This window comes from Sphaeramia orbicularis, chromosome 14 (assembly GCF_902148855.1).
Source record: "Sphaeramia orbicularis chromosome 14, fSphaOr1.1, whole genome shotgun sequence".
NCBI classification, from domain to species: Eukaryota; Metazoa; Chordata; class Actinopteri; order Kurtiformes; family Apogonidae; genus Sphaeramia; species Sphaeramia orbicularis.
Window position 1 is genome coordinate 38,812,110 of NC_043970.1, and position 24,819 is coordinate 38,836,928.

A 24,819-nucleotide genomic window follows, 5' to 3' on the forward strand; every position below is an offset into this window, starting at 1 on the left:
CAGTGTAAACTTATGTACACATCTGTATCATAGTAAAGTCAAGTGCTGGGTGCTCCAAACAGGAAATGCATGATTTGACTGTTCACTAAACAACCAAAAACATTCTTAAACTACACTTGAATACAGATTATACATGGTACTCACGGGCTGTATCATATATAGCTTGTTTATTTAAATATTAATTTTTGGAATAAAATAATTGTAATTGTCCCTCTATTGATGAGTCACCACTGTTTAAACCCCTCCTAGAACACAAAAGGAAGATAATAGCATTTCATAAGAATCTGCATGGGGAATGGCATGAAACCTGTTTTTTAAATGTATTTATTTTTGGTGTATTTAATGATCCTGATGCAATGAATTGAGGTCAACCTGAAAATATCTGTGTATTTGGAGTTGCCTTATAAGAAATTAATAATCTGACAAAAACTGGTCCTTTATGGATAAATCTATATGTTTTTAATCTTTTCTTCCATTTTATTCTTTTATTTAGACGTTATCTATTCTTCTGTTTGTTTATTTATTTATTAATTATTTTAATTTTTCTAATTTTATTTTTACAGTTCTATGTTTTTTTAAATCTATTCTTGTATTTTACTCTGTTATTTTGGGTTACCTTAAAACAAATTCATAAATCTGAGAAAAACTGGTCCTTTATGCATAAATCTATATGTTTTTTAATGTTTTCTTGTATTTTATTCTTTTATTTAGGTGTGATCTATTCTTCTGTTTGTTTATTTATTTATTTATTTATTATTTTAATTTTTTTATTTTATTTTTACAGTTCTATGTTTTTTTTAAATCTATTCTTGTATTTTACTCTGTTATTTTGGGTTACCTTAAAACAAATTCATAAATCTGACAAAAAATGGTCCTTTATGGATAAATCTACATGTTTTTAATCTTTTCTTGTATTTTATTCTTTTATGTAGACGTTATCTATTCTTCTGTTTGTTTATTTATTTATTTATTTATTTATTTATTTATTTTTAATTTTAATTTTACAGTTCTATGTCTTTTAATCTATTCTTGTATTTTACTCTGTTATTTTGGTTTTTATTTATTTTTCTGTACAGCACTTTGGTCCACTGTGGTTGTTTTAAAGCGCTTTACAAATAAAGTTGGATTGAATTGGATAAATCAAAAAGAATATAAAAGAAGGATGAATATTACTTTATAAAAATCTGAACTGAATATTATATGAAACCTGTTTTTGTGTTGTACTGAAAAAAATATCGATGTGATGAATTGAGCTTAATCTGAGACGACTATTTGGAGTTCCATTCTAAAAAAAAAAAAAAAAAAAATAGATAAACATCGCCAAAAACATGTGGATTACGAGTCAGTATCTACAGAGAGCAAATGAAACAGTAAATTGATAGTTTTGTCTGGCTGATGAATCGTATTGATTGCCATTCATATTCGAAAAGAACTCTTCTTCTCGTATTCAAACAACTACGGCTTGTCAAGCGCTACCATGAATCGCGTGAATCGATAAAATAAACATCTATTTAGAAAAACAATCTTTTGAAACATCAGCGCCTCATTTCACCACAAAACACGGCGGTTGAGATTTGGGTGAACATTCACTGAACTGAAAGTGGAGATGGGAAATGTTTGATCATTTTAATAAGGATTTATTTACTGTAATTGCACTTTCAATCCTTCCAAACTGCTGTAAAATGATTATTACAGAGCTCTGTGTGAATGGTTCATATCCACAAAGGAAATCATAGTATGTTTAATACAATAAAAATGACGATTATGGAGTTATTGCCAAAAAAAAACTAAAAAAAAACCAAAAGCCAGAAAAGAATATTTGTTAATGTGACAAGAGGGTGGGGAGAAGAAATAACATTAGGCCTTAAAAGCATGATTTAAAATCCATTTACTTTTCTGTCATTGATCAAATATGTTTCGCATGAGATAAATAATGTACTCGAGTCATTTGTGAAGCATCACAGCATCATTTAACCCTTAGAGACCTAAAGAGTCACCGGTGACACGGACCATCTACTGATAAAAACTGTTTAACCCTTGTATGGAGTTTGGGTGTGTGGGACCCGTTTTCATTTTTTATTCAAAGAAAAATGACAAGTTATTTTTTTTTAATGAATTTTTTCCTCTCATATCTTACGGAAAAGGATTAGGGCCACTTGAAAGAACATTAAAATTAAGGTCCAATATATATTTTTTTATTATTATTCTGAGAAAAAAAGTCAGAATTCTGAGAAAAAAAGTCGGAATTCAGACTTCTTTTTAAACAGAATAATAATAAAATATATTTGTATATATAGCTTTTTTTCCCCTAATCGTCTTCCATATAAATCTTGATTATATTACATTGCATTTAAAAAAAAAAAAAAAAGAGTAGCAATTTATTCATAAATGTGATCGAGTAAAGGCAAAAGGTAAATATTAAACAAATATGCTTTTTATGTTGCTTATAATTGGGATGAAGTAAACATCTGCTGAGTATTTTAACACAAAATTGTTTGATTATGTTGAATTAAGTTACCACCACACCCACAAACACTGACTGAATAACAAAAATCTGAACACCACACATGGGTTAATACCTGTAGATCCACTAACCCTATCAACACATGTAAAAAATTCTTGTAAAATATAGTTTGTTGTCTTTTCATGGTCATCAGATATGACCCATTTCAGTTCAGAGACTCTGTAGTTACCATGGAAACACAGTCATCTTCTACAACATTGATTCACCAGTAGAACCCATGGAGTTGGATCAATGACAGTGAATGGATGCACTTGTTTTTACAGGGTTTTCATGTTTTATCATTATGAATATTACATTATTATTTTAACACCTTGAGTTTTTTGTAAATGCTGGTGTGTGTAGTGCCTTGCCATTTCAGATTGTCTCTATGAGCAATTGTATTTTTTGCAATAATTATAAAAATGATAATAACAAGTGGTTCCAGGCACAACAAACCCCACCCCTTGCACGTATTGTAGCTTATTTTGGCATCGATCCAGCTGATGTCATCATGTCTATGCATGTGCTGATGTCATCATATCAATTGCCTCCATATATGTGGCAAGTTTGAAGTAAATTGAAGGAAAATTGATGTTTTTATAGACATTTGAAATGTCACCCATTATAAGTAAATGGGAGGAAAAAAAAGATGTAAAAAATTCATAAAAAATTTAACTTTGACCTACTTTTCCCAAAATGTAACCACATCTATTCTGGGTTACTGGCAATATATGAACCAAATTTGGTATTATTATTTTGCTGCTTCGAACATTTGAAATTTCACCCATTACAAGTAAATGGCAGAAGAAAGATTTTATTTTTAAAAAATTATTTTAAAAAAATTGACACTTTGACCTACTTTTCCCAAAATGTAATGACATCTAGTCTGGGTCACTGGCAATCTATAAACCCAATTTGGTATGAATTCAACTAATAGTTTTGCTGCTAGAGTGTTAACAAACAAAGAAACAAACAAACAAACCGAACCAAAAACATAAATGTAATATAATATCTTTGCTAAAAAGTGTTTTTTTTTCTTCCTTTTTCTCTGTTTCTTATATAATAACCTTCAACTTTAATCTGAGCTTTTATGAACATTTACATGATCAGTAAATTAAATATAGGAAAATACCTGATTTTCACTGAAAATGCAAAATACAGAGGATAATATTGTAACAGTGTTTTTCAACCCCATGTGGGGTCGCCTGGAATTCAAATGGGGTCCACTGAAAATTCTAGTAATGGATAAAAATAAAAGATAAAAACTTAGCAATTAAAAAATATTTGGTGACTTGACAGAGACAATCCCAATCCATAAAAGACATGACAGACTCTGAAGCTGAAACTGAAGCACTGTGGTACTGTTTATCTGTCAAATGTTCATTGTGGTCAGTTTCAGATGCTGCAGCTCTTTCATAATTCATAGTTTGAGTTCTTGTTTGTTCAGTATTAATTGTCAGCCTTGTAAATCCAAGCTGGACTGACTGTACCAAGGTTATAATAGTTTTGGATTTTTAATTATAGTTTAGTTTTATTTAGTTTTGACTTTTTTTTTTTCCTGTAATTCAGTTAGTTTTAATTAGTTTTTAGAGCAGGTTTGCTAGTTTTTATTATTGTTTTTTCTGAATGCTTAGCTTTAGTTTAGTTTAGTTTAGTATTACGGATCACGTTGCCTCTGTCACCCGATCATGCCGTTTCACTCTGTTCAACCTAAGAAAGATCAGGCCATACCTAACCGAACAGGCCACCCAGCTCCTGGTGCAGACTATGGTTATCTCCCGTCTTGACTACTGCAATGCTCTTCTAACGGGCCTCCCAGCTTGTGTTGTCAAACCACTACAGATGGTCCAGAATGCAGCAGCGCGTCTGGTCTTCAATCAGCCTAAAAGGGCACATGTCACCCCCTTACTCATTGAGTTACACTGGCTACCCATAGCTGCCCGCATCAAATTCAAATCTTTAATCCTAGCCTACAAAATTCTCCGTGGGTCTGCTCCTGTCTACTTAGGTGCACTAATAAAAGCTTATGTCGCCCCACGACCACTCCGCTCGTCTGGGGAACGTAGTCTGGTGGTCCCCAGACCTTGTACAAGACAATCCAGGCTCTTTTCATGGGTCGTTCCACGTTGGTGGAACGCTCTACCAAGTGCTACAAGAACAGAGTCATCCCTGCCTATCTTCAAGAAGCTCCTGAAGACCCAGCTCTTCCGAGAGCACCTCCTGTCCTAGCACTTTCAAACATTCCATTTTAAATATTCTAATAAGGTTTTTCCCAGGACAACCACAGATTCTTTCACGATTATCTCTGGACCTGCTGCGGTGGTCCGGCCTCTTCCCTGCCCTCATCATCACCACTCACTTATCCTCAACCGCCTCCATGTGTCTCCCCCTACTCCCCCCTTCTCCCCCTCTCCCCCAGTCCCTATCTCTATCGCTCTCTCTTTTTCCCCTTCTCTACTCTCTCTCTTTAACCCCAACTGGTCAAGGCAGACGGCCATCCTCCAGGAGTCTGGGTCTGCTCGAGGTTTCTGCTGTTAAAGGGAAGTTTTTCCTCGCCACTGTCACCAGTCACAAGTGTTTGCTCCAGGAGGATTCTGTTGGGTTTCTGTAGAATTGACTTAGAGTCTGGTTTTGACCAACTCTATATATAAAATGTCAAGAGATAACTTTTTTGTGATCTGGCGCTATATAAATAAAATTTGATTGATTGAGTGATTTAATTGGTTTTCCCCTGTAAGTCGCTTTGGAAAAAAGCGTCTGCCAAATGCGTAAACATAAACATAAACATAAACATAGTATTAGTTTCAGTTTTTTCATATATTTTATCTTCCTCGCCATCCTATTCAAAGAAATAGGTGAGGTTACCCTGGACACTTTATTTGGAGGTCAGGTTAGGGCGGCACAAACATATGTACAGTACGATGTATAAATTCCCTATAGCAGGTTGGAGGGGGTAATTTAGGTGGGGGTGTGATCCATACACAACGTCATTTACGTAAAAACGAAACTGAAACTTTCCATACTTTCACCGTTGGCCTCTCAACTTCTATACCTCTATTTTCACATTCTATCCTTTATCAACTTTGACAAAGATGAAAACGAAGGGAATTTTACACATAACTTTTATACGTTTTAGTTAGTTTTGTAAGCACATAATACAGTTTCAGTTATTTATTTATTTTTTTTATAAACATTTATCTATTATTTTTCATTCATACAAAACTTTAAACATCATGAACATCTTGAACATGGCAGAGAAAAAATAAATATATAAATAAATAAATGGATAAATGAAAATAAATATAGATAAATAAAGCAAAATAAATACATAAAATGAAAATAAATAAAATACATCTCAAAAAGATGTAACAAACATGAATCTGACAGCATTACATAGAAACAGCTGATTAAATAACATCATAAATAAAACTCAGTTATTTTTTTTCTTTTAATTATAGTTTTTACTTATTTCAGTTAACGAAAATATTTTTTCAATTCTAGTTTTCGTCATTTCGTCAGTTTTCGTTAACGACAATAACCTTGGACTGTACATATCCTGACCGAGGAAAATCAAATTCTCACTTTGTGCAGTAATCTACACCTGGTTTTTCTGCCTCTGTCCATAATAATATACATTATTTAGACTAAATGTCGTCTAAAATTAACGTTTATTTGCAACATAGTATAGCAAACTATTACAGGATCAAAAACAAATTAATTTTAGCAAAAAAAGTCTCCATTTTGAATGTCTGGGGTCGGCAGAAATTTGCGACGTTTAAATGGGGTCACGAGCCAAAAAAGGTTGGGAACCACTGGATTATAATAAATGATGATAAATCACTTAAGAACAAGTAATTTATTAATCTCAAAAGTAGCACTGAGTCTTCATGGGTTAAAATAAATATGATTATCGCGCCTGTTTATTTCCCTTGTTCTAATATCGTGAGTAATTATTCAAGTAGCGGTAGATGTTACATAATGTGATGATGCCTCATACACCGCAGGATAACAAACCCTAATGAGACAAGATAATCCTCCTTAATGCGTGATTGTGTTTAAAAAGCCTGTGTTTTCTCACAAATGACATATCAGTTTACTCTCACCTTGACGGGCCAGTTGCCCCGCCACGCATGACTAGCGCTCACTTAGAGGAAAGTGGCTACTTAATATTGCAGCAGTGCACTATTGTTTTATGTTCCTAGGCAGGCTAGTAATGGAAAACACAGCATCCCCTTTTGAGTCTGCCGCTCCGAGTCGCGATGTTAAGGGCGTTCTATTGTTTTCCCATATTCGATTTTCTGAGGAGAAAATAAAATGGATTCCATAAAGTGATTTTATAAGGGCACTGTCACTCTGCCTTGAATATGCTATCATCCGCCGTTAAACTCGCCATTACTTTTTTGTTACTCACCATATCAGCTCCGGGTGAAATCTAACCTGTGTGTGTGTTATGAGGCATCGCGAGTGTATCTTAAGCACATAAAGGATGCAGCGGGGCCACGGCACAAATGTGAAGGTGTTCTGTTATGGCTGTCGAATGCACAGTTTGATGGAACGCTGCATTTGTGGATTGTGGTGTGATAGTTCCATTATGTCTACAAACACCAATTATAGATGTACAGGGTGGGGAAGCAAAATTTACAATATTTTGAGGCAGGGATTGAAAGACAGTGTATGACCAATTAGTTTATTGAAAGTCATGAGAATTTATTTGCCACAAGAAAATGTACATAATAGAAAATGTTTTTATTCTATGTGTCCTCCTTCTTTCTCAATAACTGCCTTCACACGCTTCCTGAAACTTGCACAAGTGTTCCTCAAATATTTGGGTGACAACTTCTCCCATTCTTCTTTAATAGTATCTTCCAGACTTTCTGGTAATAGTTTTGCTCATAGTCATTCTCTTCTTTCCATTATAAACAGTCTTTATGGACACTCCAACTATTTTTGAAATCTCCTTTGGTGTGACGAGTGCATTCAGCAAATCACACACTCTTTGACGTTTGCTTTCCTGATTACTCATATGGGCAAGAGTTTGTGAAAAGGTATGGATAATAGTGTTAGGTATGATTATGACATCAATATATGTTTGGTTTCAAAACAATTGACGTAGTGCCTGCTGAGGAAAAACAACTAAATGTTCATTGTAAATTTTGCTTCCCCACCCTGTAAATATAGACAACATGAGGTGATATAAATGTAAATGTATGTACAAATGGAACGTAATTTATGAAATACATAGGGATGTAACGATAAACCGCGGTAAAATTGCAGACGGTTAGTATTACCGTTTAAATTCTAATTATCATGATAACCGTGTTTGATTACCGCACTGTTAGGGGAAAAAAACCCCTATGTAAAGATCTGTTTTTATGTCAAATGTTTGAGTATAGTTTTAATTTATTACAATTTTAATTTTCTATACCTAATATTTGGAACCAATATTCACTTTTAAAGTCTTTGAAAAGGTTCGTTGAGTATCTTTGTGTTATTTATGTAATAAATTACATACATTTTTCAAATCGGATTTTATATATTTTTTGTGTTTTCTGTCTTTTTGTGTTGATATAGTAGGTTAAAGTGAAAAAAATAATAGGTAGATGATATAAAAGAAGTTGTACTAAAAAAAAAAGAGATACCAAACATGGGTATAGTGAACATTTGTTTATATAGTATATAAAGGCAAAATCAAAAGTACTGAAAAATGGACAAAATAGACTCAGACCACTAAGGGTTAATATTTGAATGTTTCTGCCAAGAGAAAGTACATTGTACCAATTATTTTATTTGTTTATTGATGATTGATGTAAAACCAAAAATAAATTCAGTCATTCATTCATTCATTGTCAATTAATGTTTTTAAATATGCTGTTGGAGTACAGGACCCTGGGTCCTTTTTATTTTTTTGTCCTCCATGACAATAATTTTAAATGTTTTACCTCTAAATTTGCTTTGACTGTAAATAATAATGTTCTACCTCAACTAACCATCTACTTATTTCACATCTCACTTAGTAAGAACAATCTCCCATTAAACTTTAACGATTCTTAAATCAGCATGAACGGGAACATCTTACAGCTGTAGCCGCTCGTGTATCCCAATATCTTTCTTAATAAAGTTTATAAACATCAGTATTTCCTTTTATTTTTTCAATACGATGAAGAATATTTATAACAATGTAAAACTATATTATGACATTTCTCATAATTGTTTTGTATCTCAGAGCCCTGTTAGAAAAGAAACACCTGAATTCAAAGTGTCCCAATACTTTTGTCCATGTAGTGTATGTCCACAGAAATGTATTGCAACAAGATGTGAGTGCAAATGTAAACAGTAGAGGCCATTTGTAACATCCACTGCATGTTATATACGTAACATTACAGAATAGATTTCTGATATAAAATGAAAATTGCAGGAATGGAAGGAGTCAGATCATTTAATGCAAGTTATATCATAAAAAAATAAAATTTAAAAAAAAAAAAAAAAAAAAAAAAAAAAAAATATATATATATATATATATATATATATATATATATATATATATATATATATATATATATAATTCAATTCAAATGTTCCCTGTCAGTGTTGCACTATAATTTGTGAAGGTTTTGGTTTCAGATTCAGAAAAAACGGGCCTGTTGTCTGCTTTGTGACAGCGTTTTCCAGTTGATCCAGGAGGATTTTTACAGAGTTTATTTAGCTTAAGGAGCTGGAGGATTTTCCCAACCCATGAAGGAACACTTAATCCTGAAGTTTATCACAAACATTCAAAATCATCACATTTGGGAATATGTGCTTTTTCACCGGACAGGAAGGTCTGAGAACACACTTATCCTCTGGCGATGAGTGAGTGTGTGCTAAAGGTGGGCTGATTAATTGGCTAGGCTGCTTTAATCTGTACTAATGGGAGGTTTTGGTATCAGTCAGTATCAGCAGTAGCCAGAGTCTGTGGAGTCCTCATCAGCCAAACTGACCAGAAAATCTCATCCCACCATCCTCAAATGTCCCAAATGAGCAAGTGTTCAGGTCAAGAGGAGAGGTCAAGATCTTATGGAAGAGCCGAGGGGGCTGCTTTTACAGAAGGAATGCAGACAAGTTCTGTTTCCTCCATTATCATATCAGACTGCTCAGATGGAGTTAGTCATACCCCGTCCATACTAAGGCAGAGATTTAGCAAAATGGACTCTACAAATGAATGAACGGATGTTTTTATTATTGTGTCTTGCATAAAGAACATGCCCAGCCCTTACATGGGCTTATAATATACCACAAATCAAACACCAGACAATAGGCACTGAACAAAACAAAATACTGACCTATTAAAACAAACACATCTGCCGCTTTTTCCAGGCTTTACAAACAAATAATGCTGATTTATATACATCAGAACAAAACAACCATTTCATCTTGTCATCATCAGTGCTCCAGAACATATCAGGATTTCAGATATACATATCATCAAACAAAGGGGCTCTCATCTCATCTGTTATGTGCATTACTGCGATGAAACGGACAGAGTTTATTATCCCCCCCCCCAAAGGGAAGGCAAGAGGTATTGTTTTTGGTTCGGTTAGGTCACAGGTGTCAAATATGCGGCCCGGGGGCCAAATCCAGCCCGCCAAAGGGTCCAGTCCGGCCCTTGGGATGAATTTGTGAAATGCAAAAATTACACTAAAATATGAACAATCCTTTTAGTTCAGGTTCCACATTCAGACCAATTCAATGTCAAGTGGGCAGGATTCAGTAAAATACTATCATAATAACATAGAAATAATGACAATTTCAAATTTTTCTCTTTTGTAAATGTAAATATTTTAATGTATTTACTAGTGCTGGGCAGCGATTAAAATTTTTAATCGCAATTAATCACATGGAGTTCTGCGATTAATTGCGATTAATCACATAGTTATTAAAGGGGGGGGGGGGGTGCTGGCATCAACAGCGTGAATTGCCTTTAAGTGATATTTCAGACTTGAAGTACTCCAGTGACAAAAATAATTGCACATTGCAGTGCTTACAAACACCTGTGTCCTTCTCAACCCCACCATCTGAAGACATTTAAAATGAAAATGTCCATGTAAAAGACCGGTACTTTTCTCCATGTTTATGTCCCCACCAGTTTATTTCCGGTTGTCAGTGACTGACAGGAGCCTTAAGCCCACTAATAAGTACTAATACTAATAAGACCAATTATATGTGGTGTTCAGTTGTTAAAAGCAAGCAAAGGGGGCCCTCTAGTGGTCGGAGTAAGTGTCACTAATGTATGTTTTGTCCTTTCGGTGTTACCATAGTCAGTTCGGATATAAGAAGACATGTTTCTTTCACTCTGTTTGTATGGCCCCAAAAACGTTTGCCTGTGAGCACTTGTTATTTTTTTCCCCCTATTTGTTATGCTTTTTTACATTTTTTTTAACCAGATGAGATCCTTTTTAAGATAAAGAGGATTTTTCCCCAAGTGAATTTGAATTTGCGAAGAATAAAGGATAGATATTGTTGCGACAATGAATGAAGACACAACCAAAAAAAACAACCTTCATACATTACAAATGAATAATCAGTATCTGGTTGTGTAATGTTCCAGCTCCCGCAGGTTTTCAGAGCATGTAAATGTTTAATCAAACAAGAAAAGCACTCAGAGAGCGCAGACCTCTGCCAAGACAGATCCCCCTCCCGATCACCACCATCACCAAATTTAATCATTTCTTCCTTGTGCCAGTATCAACATTTCCTGAAAATCCGTCCATAACTTTTTGGGTTATCTTGCTAACAAACAAACAAACAAACAAACAAACAAACACGCACGCACGCGAACACACAAAACAAAGTGATTACAATACCTCCTGGTGGAGGTAATGAATCATTTCAGTATTACTTGTGGTGTTTATATAAAGCGCATTAGCATATTAGCATGGCATACTAATGCTTTTCTAAATGCAAAGGTTGACTGTTTATTTATTTAACAAAAGAAACAATCAGTAAAAGGCCTATTCTGCTCATATTTCATAGGTATCATTATGTGCAGTTGTGATGCTACTTTATGCCTTTATTTCAGTTTTCACTCCTATGGATAAAGCTAATGATGGAGAACTACTCTGCTGTGTCATTGTTGGAAGAGTTGGCTTTCCACCATCATTTTTCCTCTGTTCTGACTTGGGAAAGTATATTTTTACCTCCGGCAAGGAGGTTATGTTTTTGCCACAAGGAACAAATGATTAAATTTTGGTGGTGGTGGGGGGGGCACTGATCTGCCTTGACGGAGGTCTGCACTCTGAGTGCTTTTCTAGATGTAGAATGTTCTGATACTGTAGAGCTTATGTTTTTTTCTTTTTACACATACACATGCAAAGATAGAATGTAAACAGCCCAAAGAAAGATTTAGCCTTCCAGTGTTAGAGTCACCTCAACAGCAGACTAGGACACTGAACACATGATACAAGGGATACTTTGAAAAGATCCCTACATAATCTTTGCATATATACTATGTATATGTGCCACAAATTTTAAAGGAGTGATAATTTACTTTTTTTTAAATGGAATTATGCATTTTCAAACATTTCCCTGTGGTCTACATAAACTGTAAATGCTATACTTGGGTCTGAATTCTTCATTAATTCAACTCCACAGGTCCATCTTCAACACTATTTCTGAGTAATGACACCAGAAAGGTCGTTTTGAGCGCTGGCCCTTTAAATGCAAATAAATCACTTCACACCCCACCCCCTCCAGGTTGTTGACTGTGCTGCTCTGTCCTGTTCAGCCACTTGGGTTCATTAATACAACCAACAACTGAACGTTTTAGGTAACTGTCTCAAAGTTTGGACATATTTTCAGTTTGGACTACAACCACTGCTGCTGACAAACAATTATGTCGTACTCTGAGAAATGTTCGTCCGAAATCTTGACCTTATATGTGCAAATGTTGTGACGTAACTAGTTATAAAACGGAACAAATTAAGCAGGAATTAAAACAGTTTGTAGAAATCCACTCGATTTTTGCCAGAATGAGTATAAAGATGGGTTTGCAGCACCTGGAGGGTTCAAATTAGGGTCCAAATACACAAATAAATGAACCAAAGACTAATAAAAGTGGGTTTAGCAAAATATGACCCCTTTAAAAACCAAAACCCTTCAGACATTCCACATCTATTATATTCCTTATAGTATTGTTGTCCATTATTTGTCAAAGTCTTTGTCTAAAACTTGCTTCTGTAGCATTTCATTGAAGTGTTTTGTTGCCATTTCCATCTAATATATGATTTGTGTTTATTTTTTTGTATAAAATCAGTAAATGTCACAGTCTCCACACATGGAAACACATAATTATCCGCTAAATCTGTTCCCATTGCACTAATTCATATTTATCTTGTATCAATACAATATCATTTTCACCTCTTGTTATGGCTAATATTTACTGGTCTTCTTTATTTTTCCATCATATCTGTCTCCTTCTAAAGTTTCTCTTTTTTTTTTTTTTTTTATATACATATTCTTACTCATCTACTTTTCAAAACTCGACAGTACTTTCTGCTGAGGCCGTGCTGCATTATTAGTCGACCTCTAGTTTGCTGTGTCCAAGCATGTAGTCTTCCACATTTGTTCCGAACACCCTGAGGTGACCCTTGTCAGTGGCGTTTACTTCTCCTCCCACTCTTCGCCGTCTCCTTGACAGTACAGGCATCTTCACGTGGCAGCTTCGAGACAGTCCACCTTACACTTGACTCTTTCTCCTCCTCTGTCCGGCTCTAATAAGGAGCTGGTAGAATTAGCCGTTCTGCTGTGTGGCTCTAGTTTCTGCTTTTTAGAACAGAGATGAAGGTTTGTGAATGACTTATTTCGGAGGCTGTTGCTCTGTTTTCATACTGCGAAGTAGCGCCGTACGCCGAGTTTGGTCGTTTAATTGGTGTGTTGCTGGTTTTCGTAGTTCGGTGTTGGTGTGTGGGTTTGTCTAGTGCCACCACCTAAGTGTGTAGAGCTTGTTAAAGGCTGAACCTGAGGAAGAGAACAGTGATTATCTGCGGTATCACCCCACTCCAATGACAACGACCAGTCAATAGTGTGAACTGTAGTAGTGGGGCATCGCTGTTTTAATATTTTATTTTTAACTTTTTGACAATAAAAAGTCCAGTCCATAGAATGACACAAAATAACCAGACCAACAGGGATAAGGATGGGATGGGGGGGGGGGCTGCCAGACCACCACATCTTCAGTCAATATGCACAACAAAACAGGGTCTGTGTACATAGAAACATGCAACTTGTCGAGGGCTTGTTATAAACTTGGTGTTCTTGTGCTTTCTTCTTGACAGCAAGAAGGTCCTGGGTTCAATTCCAACACCTTTCTGTGTGGATTTTGCATGTTCTTCCCATGTCTGCACAGGTTCTCTCCGGGTACTCCTGCTTCCTCCCCCCATCCAAAGACATGCACTGATAGGTTAATCCAGAGTTTTTCAACATTGGAGTCAGGACCCCATGTGGGGTCACCTGAAATTTCTAGTAATTAATAAATAAAAATAAAAAACTTACTAATAAAAAAAATATATGGTGAGTTGAGAGAGACAATCACAAACATAAAAGACGTGACAAACTGTGGTTGTGAAACTGCAGCACTGTGGTTCTGTTTATCTTTCAAATGTTCATTGTGGTCGGTTTCAGATGCTGCAGCTCTTTCATAATTCATAGTTTGAGTTCTTGTTTTTTCAGAAGGAATTGTCAGCCTTGTAAATCCAAGCTGGCTAACTTTTATTTGCAACATAGTACAGCAAACTATTACATGATCAAAAATAAATTAATTTTAGCCAAAAAAAAAAGACTCCATTTTGAATGTCTGGGGTCACCAGAAATTTGTGATGTTAAAATGGGGTCACGAGACAAAAAATGTTGGGGACTACTGGGTTAATCAGTTAATCTAAACTGTCCATAGGTGTGAATGTGAGAGTGATTGTCTCTATATGTTCAGCCCTGCAATGAACTAGTGTCATGTCCAGGGTGTACCCCGCCTTCGCCCATAAGTAGGGATAGGGATAGGCTCCAGCGACCCCCGTGACCCTAGTGAGGATAAAGTGGGTTCAGAAAATGAATGATTGGATGAATGGTGTTCTCAAGAATAAAACACAGATGGCTCAGTCGCAAAAACTAAGCCGTAAAGTGGGGGTTCTTACACTTTTGGCTTACAAGCGACTTTTAAAATCACAAAGGTGATCTGCCAACACTAAAAACTGCTAAATATAAGTTTATTTATCAGTGCTGTCAAATGATACAAATTTTCATCAGATTAATCACAGGGTTGCTGTGGATTAATTTTGATTAATCGTGATTAAATATCATTCATTTTTAATCTATTTTAATCAAGTTTCATTTTGCATGAGTAAACACACTCAAGAAAGAAGGGAATATATATGCACTTAACCTTCGACTGTTTCAACAAAACAGCTTGAAACAACTGTTCTGTCTTGTTTTTTTTTTTGTCTTCATATTTCCATCCAGAAGACCAATGTGCTGTTTAGCATCTTCCATCTTTATGGGCTGGTTCTACTGCCTGTCACTATCGGATCAACTACCCATTTGCACATGTGAAATGCTAACTCTACTTGAACAAACTGACCAAAATGTATTGTCAGAGACGTTCAGTCATTCTGTGCTACAGATGGGTTAACTGCATTAAAATTTTTAATCAGATTAATCATGATGATGGATTAATCCACGTTAACATCCACGTTTATACATACTGAGTATATACTTTATATAAAGGGTTCCTGCTGGGTCTTAAAAAGTCTTAACAGTTGTGAATTTACAAATCTACATATGGATATGGTAGGTCTTAAATTATATTGCTATAAACCTGTTGGCTGTATTGTGTTTAAATGTGTCTGTTAAATGCCCAAACTGCAAAGAAAGTAACGTTAGTCTAATCAGTTCCACGCATTCCAACCCAACAACTTATATTGAAATGAGCCACCAATTATCACTAACTTTGCAGCCCGCAGTGAGAAATTACTTGGAACAGTTGGAATCAAGGTGTTGGGGTAAATAACTACATTTTCCTAAATTCTAGGAGTCACAAATTTTTGCCAGTATGGCCATGAAATGGGTGTTAAATTCAGTTCTAACGAGTCTTAAAAAGGTCTTAAAAAGCCTTAAAAGTTGTGAATTTACAAATCTACTTTTAATACCTTAAAAAAGTCTTTTAACAGTTTTAAGTTGGATGTAGTAGGTCTTGAGTTATGTTGCTGTAAACTTGTTTGCTGTATTGTGTTTAAATGTGTCTGTTAAATGTCCAAAGTACAAAATAACGTTAGTCTATTCAGTTCCATGCATTCCAACCCAACAATTTATATTGAAATTAGGAACCAATTATCACTAACTTTGCAGCCCCTCGTGGGAAATTACTTGGAATGGTGGAAATCAAGGTGTTGGGGTAAATAAATACATTTTCCTGAATTCTAGGAGTCACAAATTTTTGCCAGTATGGCCATGAAATGGGCATTAAATTCAGTTCTAAGGAGTCTTAAAAAGGTCTTTAAAAGTCTTTCATTTAACCCCCACTATGGCCCTTGTCCCATCAGATCAACCAAAAAAATGACAATGACATGAAATGAAAGCAGTTTAATACATTACTCTGGTAGTAAGGTATCACTCATCTTGAAATATTAAAAGTGTGTGTCTCTTTTCTAAATAAGATATGACGCTCCTAATAAACAGGATAGTGTTGAATTAATACTATGCTAATGTGGATTACCCAAAGGACAGTTAAATTAAGACTGTCTTTGTTATTAAAGGTAGAACTGGTATCGCTGGAGTTCAAACTGACACTTTTTCACCAAGATACGAGTCGAATGTCGATTAAAAAAAAAGGGAAAAAAGGGAATTTACTTCGGCGTGAGTTTCTTAGATCTAAAATCTGTTGTATCACATGTTTGATACAGAGCAAATTGTCCTTCTATTTACTCATTTTTCCCTCTAACTGTGTCTATTTTAGTTTCCTCTCTGCAGAGTAATGAACCGCTGCTGGCACACAACATTTGTAAAGGTTACACTGGCATATGGCTCTGGAAACATGTCTAAATCTGGCATGGTGTAATCAATTTAAAGATGACCGGATCTGCTTAAACATTGGTTTCCTAGCTACAAAGACGATTCCAGTGAACACAAATTCATGCTGGTGTCACTTTTGTTTAGCATTTTGATACAAATGGTTCTTTTTTGGAATTGTAGAGCAGGTATTTTTTTTCTGTGGGAGTATTCTTTTTTTTTTTTTTTTTTTTAATTCACTGTAAGAAACAGTCTTCCCAAAAAGAATGTGGAGACAAAAGAAGAGAAGTAAAGAATGGTAGAAATTTATTTAGGAATCTGTAGTTATGAAAAGTTCAGGTGGTTGAAGGGCAGCAGCAGTGAGGAATGGTCTATCAAGAGGTAGTGATGTAATTTTTTGTGGTCCCGGTCTGGTCATGGACTCAACTCATTTGGTCTTGGTCTTATCTTGGTCTCGACTCTCTTTGGTCTCGGTCTTGTCATGGTCTCTTCTCTCTTTGGTCTTGGTCTTGTCATGGTCTTGACTCTCTTTGGTCTCTTTGGTCTTGTCTTGGTCTCGACTCTCTTTGGTCTCGGTCTTGTCATAGTCTTGACTCTCGTTGGTCTCGGTCTTGTCTTGGTCTCTTCTCTCTTTGGTCTTGGTCTTGTCATGGTCTTGACTCTCTTTGGTCTCTTTGGTCTTGTCTTGGTCTCGACTCTCTTTGGTCTCGGTCTTGTCTTGGTCTCTTCTCTCTTTGGTCTTGGTCTTGTCATGGTCTTGACTCTCTTTGGTCTCTTTGGTCTTGTCTTGGTCTCGACTCTCTTTGGTCTCGGTCTTGTCATGGTCTCTTCTCTCTTTGGTCTTGGTCTTGTCATGGTCTTGACTCTCTTTGGTCTCTTTGGTCTTGTCTTGGTCTCGACTCTCTTTGGTCTCGGTCTTGTCATAGTCTTGACTCTCGTTGGTCTCGGTCTTGTCTTGGTCTCTTCTCTCTTTGGTCTCGGTCTTGTCTTTGTCTCGACTCTCTTTGGTCTCGGTCTTGTCTTTGTCTCGACTCTCTTTGGTCTCGGTCTTGTCTTGGTCTCTTCTCTCTTTTGTCTTGGTCTTGTCTTGGTCTTGACTCTCTTTGGTCTCGGTCTTGTCATGGTCTTGACTCTCTTTGGTCTCAGTCTTGTCTTGGTCTCGACTCTCTTTGGTCTCGGTCTTGTCTTGGTCTCAAGTCTCTTTGATTTCGGTCTTGTCTTGGTCTCGACTCTCTTTGGTCTCGGTGTTGTCTTGGTCTCTGCTCTCTATGGTCTTTTCTTGGTCTCGACTCTCTTTGATCTCGGCTTGTCTTGGTCTCGACTGTCTTTGATCTCGGTCTTGTCTTGGTCTCGACTCTCTTTGGTCTCGGTCTTGTCTTGGTCTCGACTCTCTTTGGTCTCGGTCTTATCTTGGTCTCAACACTCTTTGGTCTCCGTCTTGTCTTGGTCTGCGATTTGTATTTGGTCTGGGATTTGTACAAAAACCACATCATCACAGAATAGTATCACTATTTATTACGCTCCTTCTTCAAATACAACCAGTCAAATGCATCTATTTTAAAAACATTTTTAACTGAATACATTTTCTCAACGGACAATGCCAGCCCTCCACAGTCCACTCCACAGTCCACTAGAGACCGGACTGGAAGGTGGTTGAAGGGCAGCAGCAGCGATGAATGGTCTATCAAGAGGTAGTGCTGTAGCTCTCGAGAACAGTCTTTTTGTGGTCTTGGTCTTGTCACAGATTCAACTCATTTGGTCTCGGTCTTGTCTTGGTCTTGATACCCTCTGGTCTCAGCAGTGTCTTGGTCTCGGTCTAGCCAATCTTGACTACAACACTCTCAAGAGGACTCTGGATCCTTAGATTAACCTTTTAACAACGGCAATCTTTCCAGCGCTACATTTTGCACTTTACAACATTCAAATTACTGTAACGTAAGAACCGTTTGCACTATCCACAAAATTCCAATGGCATCGGAAAACTGAGATTCTGAGCTTTCCGACACTATATAACACTTTACAGCAGCAATGTGGGACTCCATTACAAGTACAAAGGAATTATTTCAGAGACTTCCACACAGGCCAAAAAACAAAAATATGAAAATAACCAAAAAATATGAAGCCATAACATGGATACTGAATGTTTAAGACCAAAAAGCATGGTTGAACAGATGTAAAATAGTTGAAAGTTTATTTTTGCAATCTCAAAAAGTTTCATTATGGACATTTACAGTTGTTTCTGATAATAAATATGCTAAAAACTACATGTCCGTTTTTTTTCTGTTTTACTAAATCACACTGTTTTAAGCATTTATTATTTATAATAATGATAATTAACCCTTTCATGCATAGTGGTCACTATTGTGGACAGATATTCTCCAGCTGTTCTCTTGTATATTCATGGGTTTAGTTGTTTTACTTCCATGTCCTCCTGAGACCCAGCAATGCATTTTTGTCCTCTGTAGGGGACTAAAGTTTGACAGTTTTTATAAAAAAAAAAAAAAATGCTGTTCATTGCATAGGACATTCCATCCAGGCTTGCGGAATCAGTGACATCTTTTAAATCACTTCTTAAAACACATTTTTATAGACTTGCTTTTATGTGATATCTGTCCCTTTTTAACTTTTAATTTTTATTTTTTAAATTTGATCCTGTTTGATTATTAATTTGTTCATACATCTCTCTAACGATGTTGCTTCTGTTTTAGTGTTTTTACTTGCTTCGTGTATCCTGCTGTTGTGCCCTCTGTCAAAGCACTTTGTAAACTTTGTTTTTAAAGGTGCTATACAAATAAAGTTGTTATTATTATTATTATTATTATTATTATTATTATTATTATTAAAAATAAATAAATGAAAATAATTTTTAAAATGTACCTGGAAAAACTTGCATTTTGCAGTTTCCAAACAAGATGACTGTTTAATGTAAAAAAGCTAAAGATTTTCACTTTACTGGCTCTCAAGAGGATATCAACCAACATGGTGGACGCTCATGCATCATCTACATAAATATTCAGACCATTACTTTAACTCTGCTGCTCTTGATAAACCTGGTCTGCACTAACATGTTTGAGTGTAAATCAACAGCTAATTTTCTCAAACAAAAAGTTTTTTTTTTTTTTATGTATTATCTCCATGAAATGGGTAAAAACTAGTATTAGAGTACGATAAAACGTGAGAAAACATCAGATTAGCTGCATCAAAAATGTTTTTATTTCATAGTTTTCACACTCTATATCACTTTATGATGATGGGTGTTAAATATATGTGTCTTAGCTTCAAAAATTTAACGCATGGTGTCCAACTGAGTGGACATTTTTGTAACTCCATGAAAAATAGATTCATAAAAAAAATTCAATGGCATTGTTTTTTTTTCATGCTTAAATAGTAATAAAAACACTCAGGAAAAAAAATCTTGATTAAGGTTCTCATAATTCATGCATGAAAGGGTTAATGGCCATATATTGAAAATTAAGGTCTTCCTGAAAACAAAAGTGCAACAGAATTGTCAAAAAGTGCATTTTCTGACACTTTTTTTTTTTACAAAGAAAACACGAAGACACCCCGGCGGCCTGTTATAATGGCGGTCGTACTTCATTTAAATATAAAAAGATAACTGAAAATATAGTTTCGTTCAAAAATCATAACTGTAATTAAAGATTGTAGAGATACGACTATATGCTGAGGGCTAAATGTGTTTGCTTTTGCCACCATTTAATGTATTTGGTTTACAAAATGAGCACACCACCAAACACAAAGACGAACCATTCTGACACAACCCAGTCAACACGGCGCAACGCTGAATGCCAGCAATTACATATCGAGTCAGTCTTCTATGGCAACAATGCATGTGCTTGAAGTGGAACTGTTTACATGCCAGCCACCCGTTACAGGCCACACTGGCGCTTTGTTGTTTATTTACCGCTACGGCGCTGCATACGCTCAGCATTCAGCATCTATTTGCATTCAGGCTGCATGGTTAACAGTCCTGTAATCAGACGGCGCTCAGAGAAGGTGCTCTGAATGCCCTACGGTTTTTTGTCGGATGCAACACGAGATAAAATGAGATACTGATTTTTTTTTTTTTTTTTCCGCTGAAAATTGTAGCACATAGATGGGCTTCCTGAATTTCCTGGAGTCATGTGGGTGTGATATTATGTAACCGTAATGATGAAGTGTGATGAAGTGTTTATTTGACTGCGGGAAGAACAAAAGTAGGAACATTCAGATGGTTGACACTTAAACATAGACTGGAATCATCTTAATGGTTGTGACTGTAATGAGCTGAAATAGCCATAAGTTTAAAGGTTTAATGTGTAATATTTAGTGGGTTGGAGGCGGAGTATAATCCTTGACTGAGACTTCTGTGTTTGGAATGATGACACTTGTATAAAACATTACTTAACCTTCAGAGCACAAATATATATAGAATAGAATAGAATAGAATAGAATAGAATAGAATAGAATAGAATAGAAATAACTAACTAATAAATGATCAATTACTAGAAATTCCAGGCAACCCCATGTGGGGTCCCGACCCCAAGGCTGAAAAACACTGTCCTAACCAGTGGCGGCTGCTCGTCTTTCAGACAGGGGAAGCTCATTGTTGGCTTACATTAAAAAAATTGTCAAGTTATTTACACATAAATTTGGCTCTCCGTTCCTTTTTAAGAAAATGCTCAGTGACCTTATTGTACCAAGTAGGCGTCTTTTCCAGGGACTGGACCAGTGTCCTCTGAATGTCCAGCAGAGCTAGGCTGCTCAGATTGCCTTGGCCCAGTGTGTTGCAGGTGTAAGACTTCGGCCTTTTTAAACTACAGATGCTCCTTTCACGCCGACCTAGCCGACAGTTTGATCGATTTAACTGTCTACAAAACAATATTAAACTTGAACAAGAAATGATTAAATTATGTAACTGAAACAAGAAAACAGTGAAATGATGTTAAATTGAAACAAGGAAGTCCAATGAGTGTGTTTTATTTACAGTGCAAGAAATAAACGAGTAATTTCGTAGTGGTTTCTCTGATTTCACAGCAGAATGCGCGACGGTATTAAACTGAACTGTGTCAGTGAAGGAGCAGATCTGAAAATATCTGTCAGTCAAACAGGATTCAGCCTTTGACTGATCCTCCAATCAGCATGTGGGATTCTGGCGTCCACCCCGGCCGAGCTCCGCCCACAGCTCCATTCACCCCCAGAGATGCCCGGCGTCCGGGGGCGGGACAACATCGTGGCATTTATCCAATTACCGTCCAGTTTTGAGGCAATGAAAAAAACTGTTCCACCCAGTCCCATTGAAGCACAGAGACGCCCGCAGTCTACGGACAAATGCACTGAGCAGAGATCGAACGAGAAAACAGCGCAACGGGATTGTATGAGAAGTGAAAAACATGGAGTCTGTTGATTTGTGATAAAGCTGATTCTGAACAAACTCGTCTGTGAGATGAACGTGTTCTAACACATTTGTAGTCAGTGAAATGTCAACACAACCGAACATATTTAACCATTTAATTTTCATAATTTTAGGGGAAGGCGAGCTTCCCTTGCAGTCTATGAGAAATCGCCACTGGTCCTAACCTATATCCACTGAGCCCCCTGCAAATGCTGGGCCCCATGAATTTGTCATGTTTACCACCCCCCCCACCCCTTTGTGGTGCCCCAGCCTGTGACTATAGGCTGTAGAGTGCATTAAGTAACCTGGGCTGTTAGCAGGAAGCCAGTTGACTCCATCACATTTATTATATATATACGCTATCACTCAGGGTTGTTAAAGTATAACAGCAGAACTACACTAACAAAGCACAAAATGCATTAGGCTGTAAATATGTTGATTCATAAATATGGATCTGTGTATGTATTGTAAGTACCGCTCATATCCAGGCCTCGGAAGAGCCTGGGGAAAAGAAAAAAGAAAAGAGATGAACAATGAATTTATAATTCAGGATGAACATGTATTTTAATGCAGGCGCAGCGCAGGAATAGTATATCATTATTAACCCCATTGGGAACTGTATTTTGTAGTGTGCTGACGAACCGGCGAGCTTCGTCTCGTTTCAGGGAGGTTACAGCCCTAACCTCGCTGAGTGCAAAGACGGACAAGGCGCTGAACATTCTATGTAATCCAAAGTGTTTAAAGGCACCAATGTATGTAACGCAGAAAAAACAACCAAGAATAAAAGCTGAGAAAGGAGCAGCTGTAACAGCGCAAAAAGGGCAAAATGGATTTTTAAATCACTTGGAATTTTAAGGACTTCAGACAAACACATGGGCTTTTTAGATGAATTTGAAAGGAGTGGAAGCCGGGCCACATCTCTGATCCTCTGCAAGGTCCTTCTGAGTTTAAGACTAAACCTATTTTAGTCTGTTGTTGCTGTCTGGAGTAGTTAGCAGTTCCCAGAAGAACTGAGATATCTATTGCTGGGAAAGCAAAGCCCGTGTATTTTGGCCCCAAACAACAGAATAATTATACAAAAAGAAGCAGCAACACATGAAAATCAATGTTAAGAAAGCAGAATAGACGGCACAAACAACAGTGCGTACGAGACGCCTGTCAGCACGGAGCTCCTAATTCTTCAACCCTGTGTTAATTTAATATGCAGTTTTAATGAACTGAAGTTGAGTGACATGATAAATATATTCACGCAGATGTCACATTAGGGCTTGTTTTCGGATTCGGAGAAAATTCTTCATGTTTGTGCTGCTTTTTCTGGTATTTTGGATGATCCGGTGAATCCTACATCACAAATGAGTAACAGAAATGCCATTTATTAGTCAAGAATTTGTAAGTATTAAGGTAAAATAAGAGTTTTGGGATCTAAAATTGATATAAATTATTTCTTTGACTTTACCTGTGCATTTCTAAAATGTGGAAGTTCAGTTATCGTGTAAAATAGGTGACACTGAATTTGCATATAAGGTCAAATTCAGATGTAAATGCAACATAATGAAAGTGTACGGTTACATTGTTAAAACTAAAGCTGGACAATAAATTGTATTTGTTTGAGTAATTGAGTTTACTTTTTAAAAAACTGTGGGAAAAATCATAAAACTGAAGTTTGCGCCTTTTCTGGACCCCTTCTTGTCCGTCAAAAATGTAAAGTGCAACCCGTAAATATATTGCTTGACTCATAACGATATTTTTTTTTAGTAACACAATAGTTTTTTTCTTTCTAGAGCTGGGTAGGTTTTGAGGTCATGGAATTTGTATAATTATAATTAATTAATTTTGTGATATATAAACAAGATGAAACATGATACTAAAATACACTTTTTTTAGTAGAAGTATATGCCATATCTGACTGGAGACACTCACGATTTATAGAATTCAAATACCAAATAGGTTCCATTGTGATTTTTGTTGTTGTTGATCGGACAAAGTTTCCAGATTTAGAAAGTAAAACCTCGATTAATTGAATTAATTCAGTATATTGCAAGCGCTGATGTTTTGCTGTTGTTGGTAATTGCTAACACGTTGCACACACTGTATGTAGTTTTAATAAAAAATACTACTTTTAATCATATTTGGTCTTAAATTAATACTGCCGTACATACCAGAGATACTTCCTTAAACAGTGACATACACATCTAACAGCGTATCCCAGAATTACTTGCGCAGGTGTCTCTTAAAGTGACAGAACCTTTTTCTGTATTACCTACATTACAAATACATTACATTACTTTACATTACATTACAAATTGATTCAGTGAGGGAGCAAGAAGTTGAGTGTTACAAACATGCAGAGAAACGACTTTGGAAACAAAGTCCTAACTTTTTCACCTGACTGAATGTGAGGCCCGTGTTCTGAAATTACACAAAAGTCACTTTGTGAAAAGTCATGGTCTGATTTAATAAATAAATAATCAAACTCATTGAACTGCGCTGCATTTTTTTTTTTTACCAGAATGAATGTGTTGAATCAGAATGTTCTTAACCCAGTGGTTTCCAACCTTTTTTTGGCTCGTGACCCCATTTTAACATCACAAATTTCCGGTGACCCCAGAATGGAGATTTTTTTTTGGCTAAAATTAATTTGTTTTTGATCATGTAATAGTTTGCTCTACAACGTTGCAAATAACCATTAATTGCTGATGATATTTAGTCTATATAATGTATACTATTATGGATGGAGGCAGAAAAGCCAGGTGTAGATTACTGCACAAAATGAGAATGTTATTTTCCTTAGTTGGGATATGTAGTCAGTCCAGTGTCAGGGCCTAAACCTCACAGTGTGAAAGACACACAATGAGCTTGTAGATTTACATCAGTTTATTACAGAATAATATTT

The 24,819-nt window shown here is 36.1% G+C and overlaps 1 protein-coding gene and 1 long non-coding RNA gene across 3 annotated transcripts in view; one reads left to right on the forward strand and one right to left on the reverse strand.

Annotated features, from left to right (window-relative positions):
• The window catches only part of opcml (opioid binding protein/cell adhesion molecule-like), a 1,247,413-nt gene that overhangs the window by 796,343 nt on the left and 426,251 nt on the right, over window positions 1-24,819 (forward strand). The window lies entirely within an intron of this gene.
• The window catches only part of LOC115432913 (uncharacterized), a 28,066-nt gene continuing 11,041 nt past the window's right edge, over window positions 7,795-24,819 (reverse strand). The window contains exon 3 of the long non-coding RNA XR_003937269.1: window positions 7,795-7,835. This is a non-coding gene — a long non-coding RNA (uncharacterized LOC115432913). The remainder of the gene's footprint in view (window positions 7,836-24,819) is intronic.